This window comes from Sarcophilus harrisii, chromosome X (assembly GCF_902635505.1).
Source record: "Sarcophilus harrisii chromosome X, mSarHar1.11, whole genome shotgun sequence".
NCBI lineage: Eukaryota > Metazoa > Chordata > Mammalia > Dasyuromorphia > Dasyuridae > Sarcophilus > Sarcophilus harrisii.
Window position 1 is genome coordinate 80,098,625 of NC_045432.1, and position 19,287 is coordinate 80,117,911.

At 40.9% G+C, this 19,287-nt stretch overlaps 3 long non-coding RNA genes across 3 annotated transcripts; 1 reads left to right on the top strand and 2 right to left on the bottom strand.

The window, feature by feature from the left end:
• The first annotated feature begins 244 nt into the window (after nt 1-244).
• LOC116420174 lies at nt 245-9,291 on the top strand. Its single transcript, XR_004230450.1, has 3 exons — nt 245-402; nt 8,950-9,051; nt 9,156-9,291. It is a non-coding gene; the product is annotated as an uncharacterized LOC116420174 (long non-coding RNA).
• On the bottom strand, nt 7,944-13,659 carry LOC100928243. The gene is made up of 5 exons (XR_001121372.3): nt 12,746-13,659; nt 12,244-12,376; nt 12,054-12,143; nt 11,751-11,955; nt 7,944-9,172 (listed from the first exon to the last, which is right to left on the bottom strand). It is a non-coding gene; the product is annotated as an uncharacterized LOC100928243 (long non-coding RNA).
• A 303-nt stretch (nt 13,660-13,962) lies between these two features.
• Nucleotides 13,963-17,405, bottom strand: LOC105751087. Its single transcript, XR_001121373.3, has 4 exons — nt 16,052-17,405; nt 15,542-15,627; nt 14,531-15,295; nt 13,963-14,432 (listed from the first exon to the last, which is right to left on the bottom strand). It is a non-coding gene; the product is annotated as an uncharacterized LOC105751087 (long non-coding RNA).
• Nucleotides 17,406-19,287: the final 1,882 nt, after the last annotated feature.

The window sequence follows — 19,287 nt, forward strand, 5'->3', positions numbered from 1 at the left end:
CCTGGCCACACTGAGGACACGGGCTCCTAAATGTGGGGTGCACCTCAGTATATTTCTTAAGAGCCTCTATCCCTGAAAGAAGGCAGGGCTTTCCTTGGCTCTCTGGTTAACTTCCTTAAAGTAACTTCCTTAAATTTCTCATGATTAAGCTGCTTCTTAATTCCCTTTCCTCATAGCATCAGTGAAGCAACTCAGCACGTGATCCCTTCTTTCTGGTCTCTGATTCTCTTTTGCTAATCCCACCCGGAGTCTGCAACTGGGACAGCAATAGCTCCTGCCGGGGATCTACCAGAAGAAGAAGATTCGTTCATGCCATTGCCAGACTTTTAGGCTAAATCCCAGATTCCTCTTTTCTCTTCTATTGGGCAGGAGGAGGAGATAATGATTTTAACGTCTCCTCAGGTAAGATCAAATTGGAAAGAGATGGTTTTAAAACCCTCGGTAAACTTAGTGGGACCTTCAGAATGATGCCCGAGTCTCTCTTTAATTTGGGAAAGATCTGGCATTGAAAAAGGGACACATACACTGAGTGTTTAACCCTGAGAGTCTGCTACTCCTCTCAATGGGCAGAGTTTAAAAGGGATGTCTAAATCAGTCTTCAGGAGGAAGAAAAGGGGTCCCACTCCCTTATATGGCAGGGACTGGGAGGTTGTAAAATCTGGCCCAGTATGTGAGGGACCCACAGGAAGAGGACTGGGCAGTGGGGGAAATATTGTTGAACAGAGTCTAGATCCTGATATGGAAGGTGGTCCCAGGTCTCCTGGTAGGGCTGGGAGGGGGGCTGTTGCCAGAGTGGGGGAAAGTAGAGAATTATCTAGGTCAGTCTCATTCTCCATCTTCAATTCCCTTCCACTAAACTTAACCAGGAACATCCTACACTGTTGTCTTGAATTAGGATCTTGACATAAGGCCTTGAAGGCCTGGATGTATAGAACTTCAGTCCATTTGCTTTCTAGGCAGCAAAATAGGTCGTTTAGAGACCCATATTTCCAGATCCTCCGGGGTATATTGAGGCCAGGAGCTGTTACAAAAGAAAACAAAGCTTACCTTTTTGAGAGCTTGTAGGCTAAATTTTTTCCTGCTTTTCTCTCTGAGACAAATCCAATGAGAGTAAAGTTCAAACGATGCTCCTTCCTTTCCCTTTTCCTCTACTGTAGTAGGTCTTTTGTGTTTTCTCATGTGATATGATTTACTTCATTTTACCTCCCCCTTACAAGACTCTGTGTGGGGTCTTGTAACTGAATGTGGGGGAGTGTCATGAAATTATGGTTTACTATCAATAAATGTTTGATCTGTATACCTATTTTATATATGCCATGTAGAAATTTCTCAGGTGAAAGAGGATCAAGAGTAGAAAAAGTTTTAAAAGCCCTGGTCTGTTGGACTTTTTAGAAAGAGTTTCTTTCCTTGTCTCTTTTAAATAGATCTATTTTTTGTTTTTGTTTTGCTTGAGATCATCACTGCTTCCCTTGCTTTTTTTTATGCTGAAGCATAATATAATGTTTCAGTTTTTTATTTTGTGTGTGTGTGTGTGTGTGTGTGTGTATGTGTCTACTTCAAAGGGAGAGTTTCTGGTTTTTGTTTTTGTTTTTTACCCTGTCCCTCCTCACCTGTGTTTTCCTTCTGACCACTGCCTCCATTCATCTGCCCTCCCTTCTGTAAGCCCCATCCCTTTCCCCCCTTCACCTCCTCCTTCCCTATAGGGTAAAATAAAAGATAACCATACCCAACTGGCTGCATATGTTATTCCCTTTTTGCTAAATCCAATGATGATAATGTTCAAACAATTTTCACTCCCCCCTTCTTTCCCTCTACTGTAATAGGTTTTTTGTGCCTCTTCATGTGATGTAATTTCTCCTCTTTTACATCTTCCTTCCTCTTCTCCCAATACAATCCTTTCTACCTCTAATTTCTTTTTTTTTTTTTTAATATCATCACCTTGAACTTATAGTTACACCCTCTAAGTATATACCTCTTCTAACTGCCTTGACAAAGGTACATCTCTCAAGAATTACAAAAATCATCTTCCCATGTAGGGAAATCAACATTTTAACCTTTAAAAAACATTTTTTTTCTTCCCTTTTTACTTTCTTACCAGTCTCTTGAGTCATATATTTCAAGATCAAGTTTTCTGTTTAGCTCTGGTCTTTTCATCAAAAATGATTGAAAATTCCCTATTTCATTGAATGTCCATCCTTGTCTCCCCCACCCTGAATGATCATGCTTAGTTTTGCTGGGTAGTTCTAGGCCCTCTGGTCCTTTAATATGGAAGTTGCTAGGTCCTGGGTAATCCTGATTCCGGCTCCTCAATATTTACACTATGGAAATCTGGCAAATGATTGTATCAGATGCAGTTAGAAAAGTAATTTCTTTTAGACCTTTGGACGTTGTTAGACTAGAGATTGTGCTGTTAAAAGAGGTTAGGGTTTGAAAACCATCAGATCATTTAATCAGCCCTGTAGAACCTGTGCCATAATATTTTAAGGCAACGTAATCAAGAACTTAAATAAACTTCCAAGTTTTGCCTGTATTTAAAAGGAAGGTTTACCTAAAATTATTTATTATCACTTATGAAAATTATGAGATTGTGAACATTATGACGATATTTTCAAATAATTTAGTTAAAAACATATCAAGTATTTCTATATGTATTTTTTAAAAGAGAAAATTTGTAAATGGACAAAGAAAATATTTTGTAAAAGCCTCCTTTGTAAACTTACAAGGATTCTTGGAACCATCTAGTCTCAGATTCTTATGTGCAAGAGTTTTCTGGGTTATGGAATTTCTACTGAATAAATGGGATACAAATAATAGGCGCAGGAAATGGGGATGTAATTTTCAAGTCTGCTTATGATGCAGAGTAAGTTTCATCTAATAGGGGTGTGTGTGTGTGTGTGTGTGTGTGTGTTAATCTGGAGGTTTATAGCAACTGGCCAGTGTTGTTTTTTCTGGGGGTTAAAGTGAATCATCACATTCACTCTGTGGGATTCCAAAATATAATCATTTCCCTAAATTCTAGTGCTATTCTGTACCAGTTTGAATTTGTACTCTAGGAGATGACAAAAGGAAGAAAAAGTTAGTAAGTAAAATTTTAAAGGTAAACTTTGCGAATTTAATCATTTTTGGCTTTAAAAAACCTAAATATCCTCCCTGTTACAAATACTTTTTGACTCAAGGAAGGTGCTATTTAGGAATTTGTGATGATTTTTTTTGTTTTTTATTGTATTTTGGGGATTCATTTATGATACTCAAAGCCATTTTGCACCAACTTAGTTTTGAAAAATCCAATTTTCTTTTTTTTTTTTTTAATAATTTATTTATTTATTTTATTTAATAGCCTTTTATTTCCAGGTTATATGTATGGGTAACTTTACAGCATTAACAATTGCTAAACCTCTTGTTCCAATTTTTCACCTTTTACCCCCACCCTCCCCAGATGGCAGGATGACCAGTAGATGTTAAATATATTAAAATATAAATTAGATACACAATAAGGATACATGACCAAACCGTTAGAAAAATTCCAATTTTCAAGATTTATTTTTATTTTAAGGTTGAAGAAGAGATATCTTAGTTTAGAGGTTTACAGCTAATTCACTTCATGAGAGTTTTGTGATTATCGTTTGAACATCAGGATAAAATCTGAGCTGTTTTTAAGAAAGAAACATTTTTAGGAAGAAATGCTTAAGTAAAAATCTTATGTACATGTTTAGGTAAAGATCTTTTATATGATTTTAAGAAGGTCTGATAAATTTCACTTGCAAACTAATTTATTGCAGTAATTAATGACTTTATTGATAACAACTGTGTCCAGACCTACTGTAATTACTGAAACAATAATAGTAATTTTTAAATTTTTTAATTAATTAATTAAAAAATATTTAAAAATAAAAAAATTTACTTTTTGAGGAGAAATTCTGAATTTCATTTTTAGGTTAGCCGTGTCCTTGGACCAATCTTAAATGGGTGCTTTATGAAAAACACCAGCAGTCAGTGAGATCTAAAGCTAGTGAATATTTGTCCCAGGGCATAAGGTAGAGAGGTTACCTTGCAAATACTAAGGCTGGACTCTTCTTAATCCATTTTGCCATGCAAGAAATCTGTCCACCTGCTAGGCTACTTAGAGTGATGTAGGCCTTAAGAACCACTGCTGAAGCTGTTATAACCGCGTCTCTGCTTCTAAAATCCATAGCACATTTCTATTTTCTGGGTAGACAAAGTGAAAGTTTGTAACAATGGATCTATTAGATTATGAGATGAACATTAAAGCATCCGAATTACTGTAATAAGCTGCAAGTAGCAAGACCTAGTTGTTTGGAACTGAATTTGTGGTTATTCCATAGCTTAAACAAGACTTCAGTTAATGCTAGAATTTGTCATATGTAGGAGATTCAGCTCTCGAAGTAGCTCATTCTTTCAGAATGATATGAATAAGAAGTTTGGGAAAAAAAGATGGGAAAATAATAAGTCATGAAGTTAAAGGGAAGGAAAGAGGAGAGAGAGAAAATCTTCCTCTTGCAGCCCATTAACTCCTTCCTGTAGTCTTTTTGGTCTGCCCTTGCAAAGGAGAAAATCCTCTCTGAACGCATATACCAGAGATCTCTCGGCTGGGCAGGGAGAGAAAAATGAAACTTAAGTTCCTACTTCCCTTTTGTTATCTTTTTGCAGCAGGCTTGCTCCTTGATTGTGGAGACAGAAAAGTCTCAATCTGATCTTGTACTATCATCTGTTGTCTGGGAACAGATACACAATGAGGGGTTTTACTCACCCCTGTCAAGCAGGTTCAGGGGGGCATCTCCTCACTCTCACTCTTTGGCTCTGCTGGACACCATTTTACTACAGTCCTTTTATTTCAGGGAGAGCTGGGGAGTGGGGTGGGAAGAGAGAGACAGAGACAGAGTTCCTCTTCTGTCTGATTATCTTCTCACTGTTGTCTTGTAGGCTCAACACTAGGAAAAAAAAGAAAAGAGAAAAGGGCTTTTGCCCTTGTGGACACATTAGTCTTTTTTTTTTAATTAATTTTTTAAAATTATAATAACTTTTTATTGACAGAGCCCATGCCAGGGTAATTTTTTACAACATTATCCCTTGCACTCACTTCTGGTCCGACTTTTCTTCTCTCTCCCTCCACCCCCTCCCCCAAATGGCAAGCAGTCCTATATACGTTAAATAGGTCATGGTATATCCTAGATACAATCTATGTGTGCAGAACCGAACAGTTCTCTTGTTGCTCAGGGAGAATTGGATTCAGAAGGTAAAAATAACCCGGGAAGAAAAACAAAAATGCAAACAGCTCACACTCATTTCCCAGTGTTCCTTCTCTGGGTGTAGCTGCTTCTGTCCACCATTGATCAATTGGAACTGAGTTAGATCTTCTCTTTGTCGAAGAAATCCACGTCCATCAGAATCCATCCTCATACAGTGTTGTTGTTGAGGTATATGATGATCTCCTGGTTCTGCTCATTTCACTCAGCATCAGTTCCTGTAAGTCTCTCCAAGTCTCTCTGTATTCATCCTGCTGGTCATTTATTACAGAACAATAATATTCCATCACATTCATATACCACAATTTACCCAACCACTGGACACATTAGTCTTATCTGTGCTGTAGTTTTCTGGGAAAGAGAGAGAGAAAGATGGGCAAGAGACTTTATACCTCTCTTAATTTCCTCCAATTTAGGGACAAGGCCCAGATATAAAAAGGGACTTTCCAAACCTCACTTCTGGTCCTCTATTCACACTCAGGCTTCCAGTACATGGACCTGCTGGGCAATAGGAAGAGAAAGAAAGAGAAGGAGAACCATCAACATTAAGCTGATCATGTCATTGGTTTAGTCTTACCTCTTCTCCTGGTGATCTTTTAGAAGCAGCAAGCGCTATGGCTTCCAGGGCCAGGGAGATGGAAAGGGTCTCATTGGTCATGTGATCTGCTCTTTGAACCAGGAAAAGAGAGAGGGGCTTCATCAACTCCAGTGCTGTTTGTCGGGCCCAGGCAGGCAGCCCCTGTTCCCTCTGTGCCTCCTAGTTTTGAATATCATTTTGACACAATGTCATTGGCTGGGTCCTGGGAGAGAAGGAGAGAGAGAGGGGGATGATCTTTCTCTTTAGCCACTTAACGTGTCCTTGTTTTAGTCCTATCGGCCAGACCCTGCAAATGAGGAAGGGTGATCTCTCTCATTCACATCCTGGTCGTCCTTTTGCTGTTCTTTTCTGGTACCTCTCCCCATTTCTGTGATAGTTACTGCAAATAATAATAATATTTTACTTCAATTCTCTTTTTTCCTTGTGCTTCTACTGAAGCACATTGACTGAATGTCTGAAAAATCATTTTCCTTGTTCAGACAATGATCATTGCTTTGTGGTAGCTAAGCAAGAGACATGCAGAGATAAAGATATAAGTGAGTAACTCTGGCCCAACTCAGATTGTCCTATTTTATGGTAAATATGCTCAAAAATAAAAAGAATTTATACATACCTTTCCTTTAGTCCTTTTCTACTATTTTGTAATCAGGGCTTGCTGAGAAGGAGTATTTGAGGAAGAGGAGGGTGAGGTGGGAGAGATGGAGAGAGAAGAACAAAGAGAGAGAGAGACACAGTAAGACAGACAGAAATAGAGGCAGAGACAAAGAAAATCTTAAATTTTGAGCCAGTCCTCTCCTTGATTTATTCCTATTAGCTGGACACTTCAATGGAGGAAGGAGATTCTCTCGTTTACTCCGTGGCCATTATTTTGCTGTTCTTATATGGTAGACTAGAATAAAAGAAGGGAGAAAGGTAGCTGTGTAAGAGCCTCTGCCTCATTTCATCAATTCCAGTAATTTTTTTGAGGAAGATAAAAAATAAAAGAGGGCTCCAGATACCTTTCTTCTGCTATATTCTTCGCAATTACACTTCAGCAAGCTGGGCGTGCCAGGGTATGAAAGCAACAGAGGCAGAAAGAGAAGGTCAATAATTATTTCACTTCAATCCTTTCTTTCCTGGTTGTGGTTCTACTGCCTGGCCCGGGATGACACAGTCATTTTTCTCGCTCACACAAAGGTCATCTTTTGGCAGTAGCTATCAAAGATATGGGGAGAGGTGCCAGTGACCGATTCTGTCCCAACTCATAATTTTCTCCAATCTAGTGAAGACACTCAAAAATAAAAAGGATCAACACCTACCTTTCTTCAGTTCATTCATCACATTTCGTCTTTTGTAAGCAGGGCCTGCTGGGAGCGGGGAAGAACAAGAGGAAGAGGAAGATGAAGTCAGAAAGACACAGGGAGAGAGACACACAAAGAAACAAAATAAAAAAAGATCGACAGAAAGACAGAATGAAGGAAAGAAAGACCAGAAGGGAGTCTTCCTTTTTCAGCCGGTCATCTCTTTGTTGTTGTCCCATTGGCCTGACTTGGGAAAAGTCTCCTCCAGTGTTCATCCATCTGTTTGCTATACTTTTGTGAGTGAGGAAGAGAAAAAGAAATATGGGTGAAAGACAATCTCCTCATATCTACAAGCTGTTGACAAGGCCAGAAAGTAAACAGAGTCTCCCCATACCTGTTTTCTGGTTCTCTCTTCACAGTCATTCTTCTGTTAGATTGGTCCGCCTGGATAGGCAAGAAAGAGAGGAATAAAAGAATGAGAGACGGAGACAGAGAGAGAGAGAGAGAGACAGAGAGAGAGAGAGAGAGACAGAGAGAGAGAGAGAGAGAGAGAGAGAGAGGGGGAGGAAAAGGGAGAGGGAGGGAGGAAGAGGGAAGGAGAGGGAGGGAAGGAAGGGAAGGGAGGGAGAGATATTGAGAGAGACAGACAGACAGACACAGAGACAGAAAAAAAGATATAAAAGCAGGATACTTACATCTTTCTTCTGGTTTTTAGATGTTAAGCTGGCCATGCTGAGAGTGGGGAATGTGAAGAGATGAATGAGGGAGGAAGGAGAGAAACCCACAGCCAGAGAGACAGAGAGAAACAGACAGAGACTCGGAGAGGCAGAGACCGAACAGATGTTCACTCCTCTCTCCTTCCTTTCTGGAAGCAGTAGTCTCACTTCTTGCGTCAGAGAGATGGACAGGGTATCATTTAGGTCTCCTTGTTCTGTCTGCTGTTTCTAAGTGGCCCCGTTTACCCTATTTTCTTTGTCTTTCCCAAAAGGACACCTTCTGATTCTGTCTTTTGGTCATTACTTCACTATAGCCTTCTTGGCTTAATCCAGGAAGTGAAACAGATAATGAACAAGAACCATTCCTGTTTTTCAATCATAATTTATTTTTTTCCAATTACATGTAAAACCAATTTTTACATTTATTTTAAAAAACATTTTGAGTTCAATACTTTTTTCTTTCCTGTCATCATCCATAAATAAGCCATCACACACATATATATTATTTATTTGCCATAATGTAAAACAGATTTCCATAATAGTTCTAACATGAAATAAGAGGAAAAAAGGGAAAATTTTGAAAAAAAAAACTCATGAAAATAATGTGCTTTGATCTGTCTTCAGACTCCATATGTTCTTTCTCTGGATGTGCATGGCACTTTTCATCATGAATCTTTTGGAATCATCTTGGATCAGTCTTATACAGAAGGGCTAAGTCAATCTTAGCTTATCATTGCACAGTGTTGCTGTTCTGTGGGCAATGTTTTCCTGGTTCTGCCCACTTTACTCAACATCAGTTTGTGTAAGTCTTTCCAGGTTTTTAAAAAATGTCTCTTCATTTCTTGCCCCTTTCCATAATTCAATATTTTGTTTTTCCCCAATTACATTAAAAACAATTTCACCAATCTTTTTTTCAAATCCTGAGTTCTAAATTTCCCTCCTCCCTCTTTTCATTGAAAAGGCAAACAATTTGAAATGTCATACACATGTGATAATGAAAAACACATTTACATAAGTCATGTTTTGAAAGAGAATACAGACAAAAATAACTCCAGAAAAATAAAGAAAAAGTATCTTCAATCTCCTTTCAGGCTCAGTTCTTTCTCTGGAGATGGACCGCACTACTTTTCACCATAAATCCTTCAGAACTGTTTTGGATCATAGTATTGCTGAGAATAGTTCAGTTATTCACAGTAAGTCATCATAAGATGTTGCTGTTAACTGTGTACGATGTTTTTCTGGTTCTGCCTATTTCACGTTGCATAAATTCACAGAAGTCTTTTCCTGTTCTTTTCAGAGCATCCTGCTTGAAATCTGAAATCAGAATAGTATACCATCACAATCCTCGATAACAACTTGTTCAGCCATTCTTCAATTGCTGGACATCCCCTCACTTTCCAGCTCTTTCTCACCATTAAAAGCTGTTACAAACATTTTTGTTTTGTTAAAATCTCTTTGGGATACAAAGCCAATAGCAGTACTGCTTGATCAAAGCCCACATACGCATGGTTTTATCTCTTTGGGCACAGTTCCAGAATGGCTGAACCACATACAACATCATCAACTGTATTAGTGTTATAATTTTCCCACATCCCCTCCACCATTTGCCATTTTCCTTTTCTGTAATATAAGCCAATCTGCTAGGTAGTAGGTAGCTCAGTGTTGCTTGAATTCTCATTTCTCTAATCAATAGTCACTTAGAGCTTTTTCCCCCTATGATTATAGATTATTTTGATTACTTTGTCTAAAAACTGCCTGTTCTTATACTTTGACCATTGAGCAATGGAGGAATTGCCCTTATTTCTATAGATTTTGACTCAATTTTCTAAATATTTGAGAGATTAGGTTTTTATCAGAGAAACTTGCCAAAAACATTTTTCAGTTATGAGATCACCAACTATGTATTTCCCCCCTCCACTCTATTTTTTTTTTTTTGCTTTTACCTACTCTCTCTTCTTTCATAATGTCCATTCTCAAAAATTTCTTGTTTTTGACTTCTCTCTCTCAATCTGCCCTTCCTTCTTGTATCAGTCCTCTTACCCCCTTCTCTTATCCCATTCCCCTCCTACTTTGCTGTATGGTTTGTACACCCAACTGATTGTGTATGTAATTTCCTCTTTAAGCAAATTTTTTTTTCTTTTTTTAAGCCAATCCTGAGTTTCACATGCTTTCCCCCTTACATCCCCCATCTTCCCCTCTACTGTAAAAAAGTCTTCTGTATCTTTTGTCAGATAATTTATCCCATTCTAACTTTCCTTTCCCCTCCTCCCCCAGTACATTCTTCTTTCTCACCCTTTTGTTTTTTCGATAATCACCTCATCAAATTCAACTCCACACCATGTCCTCTGTCTGTGTATACTCCCTTCTAACGGCCTTAATAATGAGAAAATTTTTAAGATGTACATGTATCATTTTCCACATGTAGAAATGTAAATAGTTTACTGAATCCCTTATGATTTTTTTTGTTAGCCTTTTTATTCCTCTTTTGAGTTTTATAGGTGAAAGTCAAATTTTCTATTCAGCTCTGGTCTTTTCATTAAGAAGGCTTGAAAGTCCTATTTCACTGAATCTCCATTTTTTTTTACCTTTGATGGATTATACTCAGTTTTGCTGGACAGGTGCTTGTTGGCTGTAATCCTAGCTCTTTTGTCTGGAATATCCTATTTTAAGTCCTCCGATTTTTTAATGTAGAAATTGCTAAACTCTTGTATTATCCTGACTCTGATTCCATTATATTTGAACTGATAAACTGGGAAGACATTTTTATGTCCAAAAGATCGATAAAGGCCTCGTTTCTAAAATATATGTAGAAATGACTCAAATTTATAATTGTTCAAGCCATTCTCCAATTGATAAATGGTCAAAGGATATGAACAGCCAATTTTCAGATGAAGAAATTGGAACTATTTGTAGCCATATGAAAAGGTGCTCCAAATCACTATTGATCAGAGAAATGCAAATCAAGATAGTCAATTATATTTTTAAGGAGTTGTTTACTTATGTGGATTTTTATACTTCCTTTTCCATTTGACCTATCCTACATTTTAAGCAGTAGTTTTTTGTTTTTCTAAGCTGACTTTTTTTCATGATACTCTTGCATCACGCTCATTTTTCTTCCCAGTTTTTCCTTTACTCCTCCCCTTACCTGATTTTTTATTTTTATTTTTTGCTGAGGCAATTGGGGTTCAGTGACTTGCCCAGGTCACACAGCTAAGAAGTGTTAAGTATCTGAGATCAGATTTGAACTCCGGTTCTCCTGAGTTCAGAGCCAGTGCTCTATCCACTGTGTCACCTAGCTGCCCCTACTTACCTGATTTTTAAAATCCTTTTTGAGCTCTTCCAAGAAGACCTTTTGGGCTTAAGATCAATTCAAATTCCTCTTTGAGGCTTTACATGTAGGTGTTTTTGACAATGTTTTCCTTTTCTGAGTTTGTATTTTGATCTTCCCAGTTACCACAGTAGCTTTCTGTGGCAGGACTTTTTTTTTTTGATCATTTCCCCCTATTTCATGACTTTTAAAGTTGAGCTTTGCACCTGGGATATGGGGGTGAGGTCTCAAGTTTCTTGCACTTGGGGAGAGGAAGTCTGGTCCCTGGCTTCCTATTCTGGGGTCTTTAAGCAGCCTTGCCAACTGCACTGGGGTGGCCTGGCCTAGTCACACACACCTGTTGTTCCCTGGGTTCTGGGGGGCCTGGCAATTTGTGTGCTGCACTGAGGCTGGGGACCTCACAGCTGTCCTATTATGCCAGTGGCCTGCTGAGTCAGGGCTATGGTTGCTGTGGGTAGGACCCTTCTGCTGGCCTGCCACGACACCACCTGTACTGGATTGTTCTTCCCTTTTATCCATGTGAGTAATGCTTCTAAGATATCTTGAATTGGAAAACTGTTTTACCTTATCTTTTTGTGAGTTCTTTCACTCCAGAATTTGCTTAGAGGCTCGATTGAATGTTGTTTTGAGGGTAACTGAGGACAGTCCAGGCAACTTGCTGGTTTTTCTCTGTCATCTTTGAGAATCTCCCTTTTTGAGCTGGTTATCTCCTTGCTGTGGTCCTTGCTTGTGACTAGACCACCAGAAAGAGAGCAGGTTTTCTGGGGACCTTGGGAAGAAGTGCCACATTTTATTAAAAAGATGGCTGGTTAACACATAGAAAAGGGGATGATAAGAAAAAAAAAATATATATATATATGTGTACACCATTTGCTGTGGTCCTATTGGTCTGATCAGGACAAGAGGAAGAATCTTCTGTCTTGCTCCCACATTGGCCGTTTCTCCGCAGTAGTTCTTCTAGAAGACAGAAAGAGTCAGATACGTGTGAGAGACTCCATATCACCTAATAATTTCCTCCAAACTGGTGACAAGGTCTCAGAATAGAGTCTCCCCATACCTGTCTTCTGGTAAACTCTTCACGGTTAGCCTTCTGCTCGCTGCATTTGTTGGCAAGAGAAAAGAAGAAGAAATGAAGCGAATCTTCCTCTTCCAGCCTTTCTCCTGCTTGCTGTCCTCCTATTGGCCTGATCCTGCAAAAGAGAGAATCCTTCCTTTGCTCCTCTTTCCCCTCTCTCATATGCTGGGACTATCTTTGCTAGAAAGAGAGCAGAAAGAAGCTTCTCTTTCACTCCCCCTCCTCATTGTCTTCTTGAAGCAGGAGTCTTGCTTCCTGTGCCAGGGAGACAGAGGGAGACCTCAATGAGGTCTTGTCACTTTTATCTGCTCTTTGGGCCCAGGGAAACAAAGAGAAACACCAACTTCTGTTCTGTGGGTCAGGTACAGAGGGGCATCTCCCTATTCTCATTTTTCCTCTCCCCCGCCTTGGACATCATGTTAGCACAATCCTCTGGGCTGGGTCCAGGGAAAAAAAGAGAATGTGAGAGGAGAAGAAAGAGTACCAAGAACTGAGGATGACTGAGGGTCACCGAGGCCCACCGACAATGACCAACAACTCCCGAGGACGGGGCTTGACTGACGACGATCGAAGACGACCGACGATCCCCGAAGACCACCAAGGATCACCGAAGACAAGTGAGGATGATTGATAACATCTGAGGACTACCGAGGACCCCCGAGGAGCACCAAGGATGAGTGAGGATGACCAATGACCCACAAGGACCACCGACGACGATCAAGGATGACCGACGACCCCCGAGGACTCCCAAGGACCACCGAGGACGAGCGAGGACGACTGACGACACCCGAGGACTACCGACGACACCCGAGGACTACCGAGGACCCCCGAGGAACACCAAGGACAAGTGACGATGACCAACGACCAAAGACTGAGGATGACCGATGACCCCCGAGGACCACCGATGACGACCAAGGATGACTAAGGACGACCTAGGACCACTGAGGATGACCGAGGGCCCCTGAGGACAAGTGAGATGACTGACAACACCCGAGGACAACCAAGGACCACTGAGGATGAGCGAGGATGAGCCAGGACGATCAACGATGACCAACGACCAACGAATGATGACCGATCCGATGATAACCAACAACCTATGAGAATGAGCTAGGACGAGCAAGGATGACCAACAACCAGCGAGGACGACTGACAACCCTTGAGGACGATCAAGGACGAGCGAGGACCCCCAGGGACGAAGGAGGACGACTGACAATAAACAAGGATGAGCGAGGACAACCAACAATGAGCGAGGACGAGCGAGGATGATGACCGAGGACGAGCGAGGATGACGACCGACGACCACTGATGACGACCAATGACCCCCAATGACGATCCTCGATGACCGACGATCCTCGACGACCGACGATCCTCAACGACCAACGACCGACGACCCCCGACGACGACCGACGATCGATGACCCCGACGACGACCGACGACGACTGACGATCCTGACGACGACCGACGATCCCGACGACGACCGACAACCCCCGACTACGACCGACGACGACCGACGACCCCCGACGATGACCCCGACGACGACCCCCGACGACGACGACCGACGATCCCCGACGACGACGAGCGATGACTCCCAACGACGACCGACGATCCCCGACGACGACGACCGATGACTCCCGATGACGACCGACGACTCCCGATGACGACCGACGATCGACGACCCCCGACGACGACCGACGACCCCCGACGACGACTGACGATCCCCAATGACGACTGATGATTGACGACCCCCAATGACGACCGACGACCCCCGATGATGACGACTGATGGATCCCCGACGATGACCGACAACTTCCGATGACGACGACCAATGATGACGATGACCAATGAGCCCCGATGATGACGGCCCCCAACGACGATGACCCCCGACGACTGACGACCCCCAATGATGACCCCTGATGCCAACCGACAATCCTCGACCATGACCAATGATGACCTACGACCACGACCGACAACCCCTGACAACGATGACCGATGATGACTGACAACACCGACCAGGACTAAAGACTGAAGAGCAGGAGGAGGGGGGGAAGGGGGAGAGGGAGACAGACAGAAAGAAGAGTCTTCCTTTTCCAGCAGGTCATCTTCTTGCTGTTGCCCCATTGGTCTGACTCAGGAAAAGAGAAGCTCCTCCACCATTCATCTGTCTGCTATACCTTGGTGAATGAGAAAAAAATATGGGTGAGAGACTCTTTACCTCCTCATGTTTTCAATCTGTTGACAAGGCCAAGAAATAAAGAGTGTCTCCCCATACCTGTTTTATGGTTCTGCCTTCACAGGCCGGCTTCTGCTAGCTGGCTCTTCTGGAGAGGGGGGGAAGAGGAGCACAAAAAGAGCTAGAGCCCCTTCTCCTCTTCCTGCCCCTTCTCCTCCTTGTGCTTCTCCTACTGGTGTTGCCCTGAAAAATAGAATCTTTCCCTTTCCCCCTCCCCATTTTCATGTGCTGGTCCCATCTTTGCTGTCAAGGGAGGGAGAATGAGCACATGGAAGTTTCTCTCTCCCTCCCTTCTGGATGTCTTCCAGTTGTGGCAGTCTTGCTTCCTGGGCCAGAGATACAGAGAGGGTCTTCTGTTGGATCTTGTCATTTGATCTCCTCTTTCGAACCAGGGAAACAAAGAGGAGCCTCATCAACCCCTGTTCCATTTGTCAGGTTCAGGGGAGCGCCTCCTCATTCTCTCTCTCTCCCTGTTTTGGATATCACTTTATGGCAATCCTCTTCATGGCTCCAGGGAGAGAATGAGAGAATGAAACGGAGATGCAGACACAGACAGAATCTTCCTCTTCTTGATAGTTATCTTCTTGCTGTGGCCCCATTGTTTTGACTCTGAAAAAAAAAAAAGAATCTTCCCCCTAGCTCTCCCTCCCTCATACTTACACCCTGGTCATCTCCATGCTGGAGAGAGTAAGAGAGGAAAGAAAAATTCCTCTTTTCCTCCCTCCTGGTTGTCTTTTGGTTGTGGCAGTCTTGCTTCTTGGGCCAGGGATACATAAAGGGTCTCTGTTGGGTTTGTCCTTCAACCTGGTGGAATAAAAGTAATAAAGAGGGATGAATGATACCCACATCATCCTGGTTTTCAGACCCAAGGGGGGCATCTCCTGATTGTCTCTTTTTTCTGGACTTCTCTTTACTATAGTCATGTTGGCTGGATCCAGTGAAGAAGGAATAAGGAAAAGAGAGAGATGGATCAGAGACTTTTCCCCCTCTCATAATTTTCTTCAATATGGTGAGAAGGCCCAGGAATAAAGAGGGTTTTCCCATTCCTACCTTTTGGTATTTTCCTCTCATTCAGACTTTTGCTAGCTGAGCTTTCCAGTAGGGAGAAGAGGAACTGAGAGTTGGAGACAGAGAGGCTGGGACAGATGAAAAGAAATAGAAACAGAGAGATGCTGTCTCTCTATCTGCAAGGAAACTGGTTGTTTCCTTGCAGCAATCTTGCTGGCCAGGTCCAAGGAAACAACGAGTTCTTTCCCAACCACTCCTTTCTGCCCTTTTGGATGGACCAAGGTAGAAACCTTGGTCTCTATTACTTTTCTCATTGTCTGAGCAGGCCCAGTTCAGCTTAGGAAGAACACATTCATGGGGAAATGGGTAGGATAGCAATGGGAGAGAGTTAACGTGAGTCTCCCCAATCTCATAATTCTAGTTATTTCTATGAATCTTGTGCCAAAGCACAAGAAGAAAGTCTCACTGCTATCTCACCTCTGGTTTTCTTCATGCCAGGGTTCTATCACTGTGTTGAGGGATGGAGGGAGAAAGATAAGCACTTCCTCTTACCTCCTCACTGACTGTCTCCACTAAGAAAGATGGAAACGGACATCCTCCTTGTCTTCTCATCTTTTCTTGGGCCTTCTAGCTGGCTTCAGGGACAGAAGTGTTTCCACTCACTCCTGTCCCTCTGGTCAGGCCTGGGAGACATGCTGATTCCCCATCTTTTTTCTAGACATCTCTTTACTGTAGTCTTGTTGGCTGGATCCAGGAGGAGAGAGAAAGAGAGAAAGAAGGAGGGAAAGAGGGAAAGAGGGAGACAGTATCTCCCTCTTTCCCAGCTGGTCATCTTGCTGTTCTGGTGCTGCTGGCCTCATTCTGGAAAAGAGAAAGCGAGTCTTCTCTCCTACCCCTCACCCTCATCCCAATTGTTCATCTCTTTGTTGTGGTCCTGTTGGCCATGCAGGGAGAGGCAGGGAGAATCAGAGGAAGAGTGAGAAAGAATCATCAGTTTCTCTGTCATTCTGTTGGCTGGTTCGAGGGGAAAAAAGTTTTCTTTCCCTCAGCTCTTCTTCTTCTTGCTGTGGTCCCCCTGACCTTACTCTGGAAAGCAGACAAAGAAAAAATTTCTTCCCTCCAGCCCCAGTCCCACCCCTTGCTTCCAGTTCTGGTCTTTTAGACTTCTCAGCTATGGGGGCCTGCTGGCCTGGCCTGGGAGAGAGTAAGTATCTCATTCCCCCTTTGTTTTTCAAAAGTGACTTTATTCTGAACTTAAAACACCTAAAATTACAGTGGATTACATAAGAAATCACAAACCTCAATTTCTTACTTCTTGCTTTTTAAAAAAAAATAATAAATTTCAAACAAAATAAATTCACACAGTAACCCCCCCCTCCCCTTGCCAATCTACCTGTTCTTTCCTCACTTTCTTGCATATCCTTTCTTCCTTCCTTTTTATTCTTTGTTGGTTTTTTATCTTCACCTGCCCTTATCTCAATTAATCTCTAATAACACAATTTATATGGTGCTTTAAGACCTTCAAAGAAGAGAGAAAATTCTGAGAAGATGGTAGAGGTCAGAAAATTCCAAGCTTTCTAGTTTCCCCCCATACATAAACAAAACAAAATTGTGCCTCAGGCAGATTGTAGACTGGTGAAAAATATGATTTGGGGCAGAATAGTGAATATCCTAAGAAGATCTGAAAAAAGAGGGAAGATTGAGGGATGTGTTCATTAGAAACAAAACACTAGTGAGGAGGAAGAGGGTTAAAGGAGAGAGAAAAGTACAGCTTTAGAAAAACAGGAAGGTGGGAAATACAGAATTAGTAATTTTAACTTTGAATTTGAATGGGATGAACTCTCCCATAAAATGGAAGCAGATATCAGAGTAGATTAAAAGCCAGAATCTCAAAATATGTTATTTACAAGAAACACATTTGAAGCAGAGATACATAATACAAAATCTATCATGCTTCAGCTAAAGTAAAAAAAAAAAAAAGCAGAGGTAGCAATCTTGATCTCAGATCAAGCAAAAGGAAAAATAGATTTAATTAAAAGAGATAAGGAAAGAAACTATATCTTGCTAAAGGGTACTGTGTGGTTCAGCCAGCATTTAATGAAAAAAAGCTGGAGAAATATCTAGAAGCAAAGCAAAGTTTATTATACGTTCTCGAGAATCGGGCGTCCCACCCATCGAGCAGACAATTGAAGGGAGGAAGCACCGTAGGGGGCAGGGTCAACACTTTTTATCCCTAACGCAAATACCACCTCCCACCACTGACCCTCATCCTTATTGGCTGAGGATCTTCATTCTAAACGCGGGAACTACTCAAGAAATTGAACTTGACCAATAAGTACATAGTTGCCCATTTTTGACCTAAACAGAAAGACACTGATGTCATAGGAGGATAACAAGGGGACTTAAGTAAGCCCTTAGGGGATAGCAGGGAAGGGACTTAAGTATGCCCTTGACTTGATGCTTAAAGTCCTTCAGCCTACTTCAACTCTGAAATAGATGAAGCCTTACTCAATTTTCACAACTGTCTTGAAAGATCTCACCTCATCTCGTTCAGTACCATAGATAATGAAACAATATCAATACTAAACATATATGTACCAAATGGTATAGCATCTAAATTCCTAAAGGAGAAGTTAAGAGAGCTGCAAGAAGAAATAGACAGCAAAACTATACTATTAGGGGATCTCAACCTTGCCCTCTCAGAACTAGATAAATTGAACCATAAAATAAATAAGAAAGAAGTTAAGGAGAATAGCATTTTAGTAAAATTAGGTATGATAGACCCTTGGAGAAAATTGAACGGGGATAGAAAGGAACATACTATTTTTTGCTCAGCAATATACAGCACCTATACAAAAATTGACCATATACTGGGGTACAAAAACTTCACAATGAAATGCAGAAAGACAGAAATGGTGAAGAAATCATGATGCAATCAAAATTACATTCAAAAAGGGCCAAGGAAAGCGAGACTAAAAGTGAATTGGAAAGTTGATGTCCAATAGTAAGATGACTGATTTCACTGCACCAACTAATAATATAATTTATGGTTTATTTTTTTTTAACGTGAAATTTGAGATGTCAGCAATGTTAAACAAGATCATATTCTTTCCTTACTCAATATTCTTCCTCCATTAAAATGTGGGCTGATTGTATTGGCCTTATATGTATAACTATTTATAAAAGTTACAAGAGCTACTTGTTTTATTGAAAAAGTTGTCTGTTTTACTTCCTTTCAATTAAACCTGTGATTTAAACAGACAAAACAAACAAACAAACAAAAAAAGTGAATTGGAATTTAAACATTCTAATCCTAAAGAATGAGTGGGTGAAACAACAAATCATAGAAACAGCCGATCATCTCACCCAAGAGAATGACAATAATGAGACAATATACCAAAACTTACGGTAAGCAGCCAAAGCAGTTATTAGGGCAATTTTTTTTTTAATCTCTAGATGCTTACTTGAATAAAATAGAGAAAAAGAAGATCACTGAATTGGGCATACTACTTAAAAAGAACAAATTAAAAACCTCCAATTACATACCAAATTAGAAAATTTGAAATTCAAAGGAGAGATTAATAAAATTGAAAGAAAATTATTGAATTAATTAATAAAATTAAGAGTTGGTTTTCTGAAAGAAAAATAGATAAACCTTTGGTTAATTTTATTAGAAAAAGGAAAGAAAACCAAATTACTTGTATCAAAAATGAAAATCTTATCACCGATGAAGAAAAAATTAAAACAATTATTAGGAGTTATTTTGTCCAACTGTATGCCAATAAATC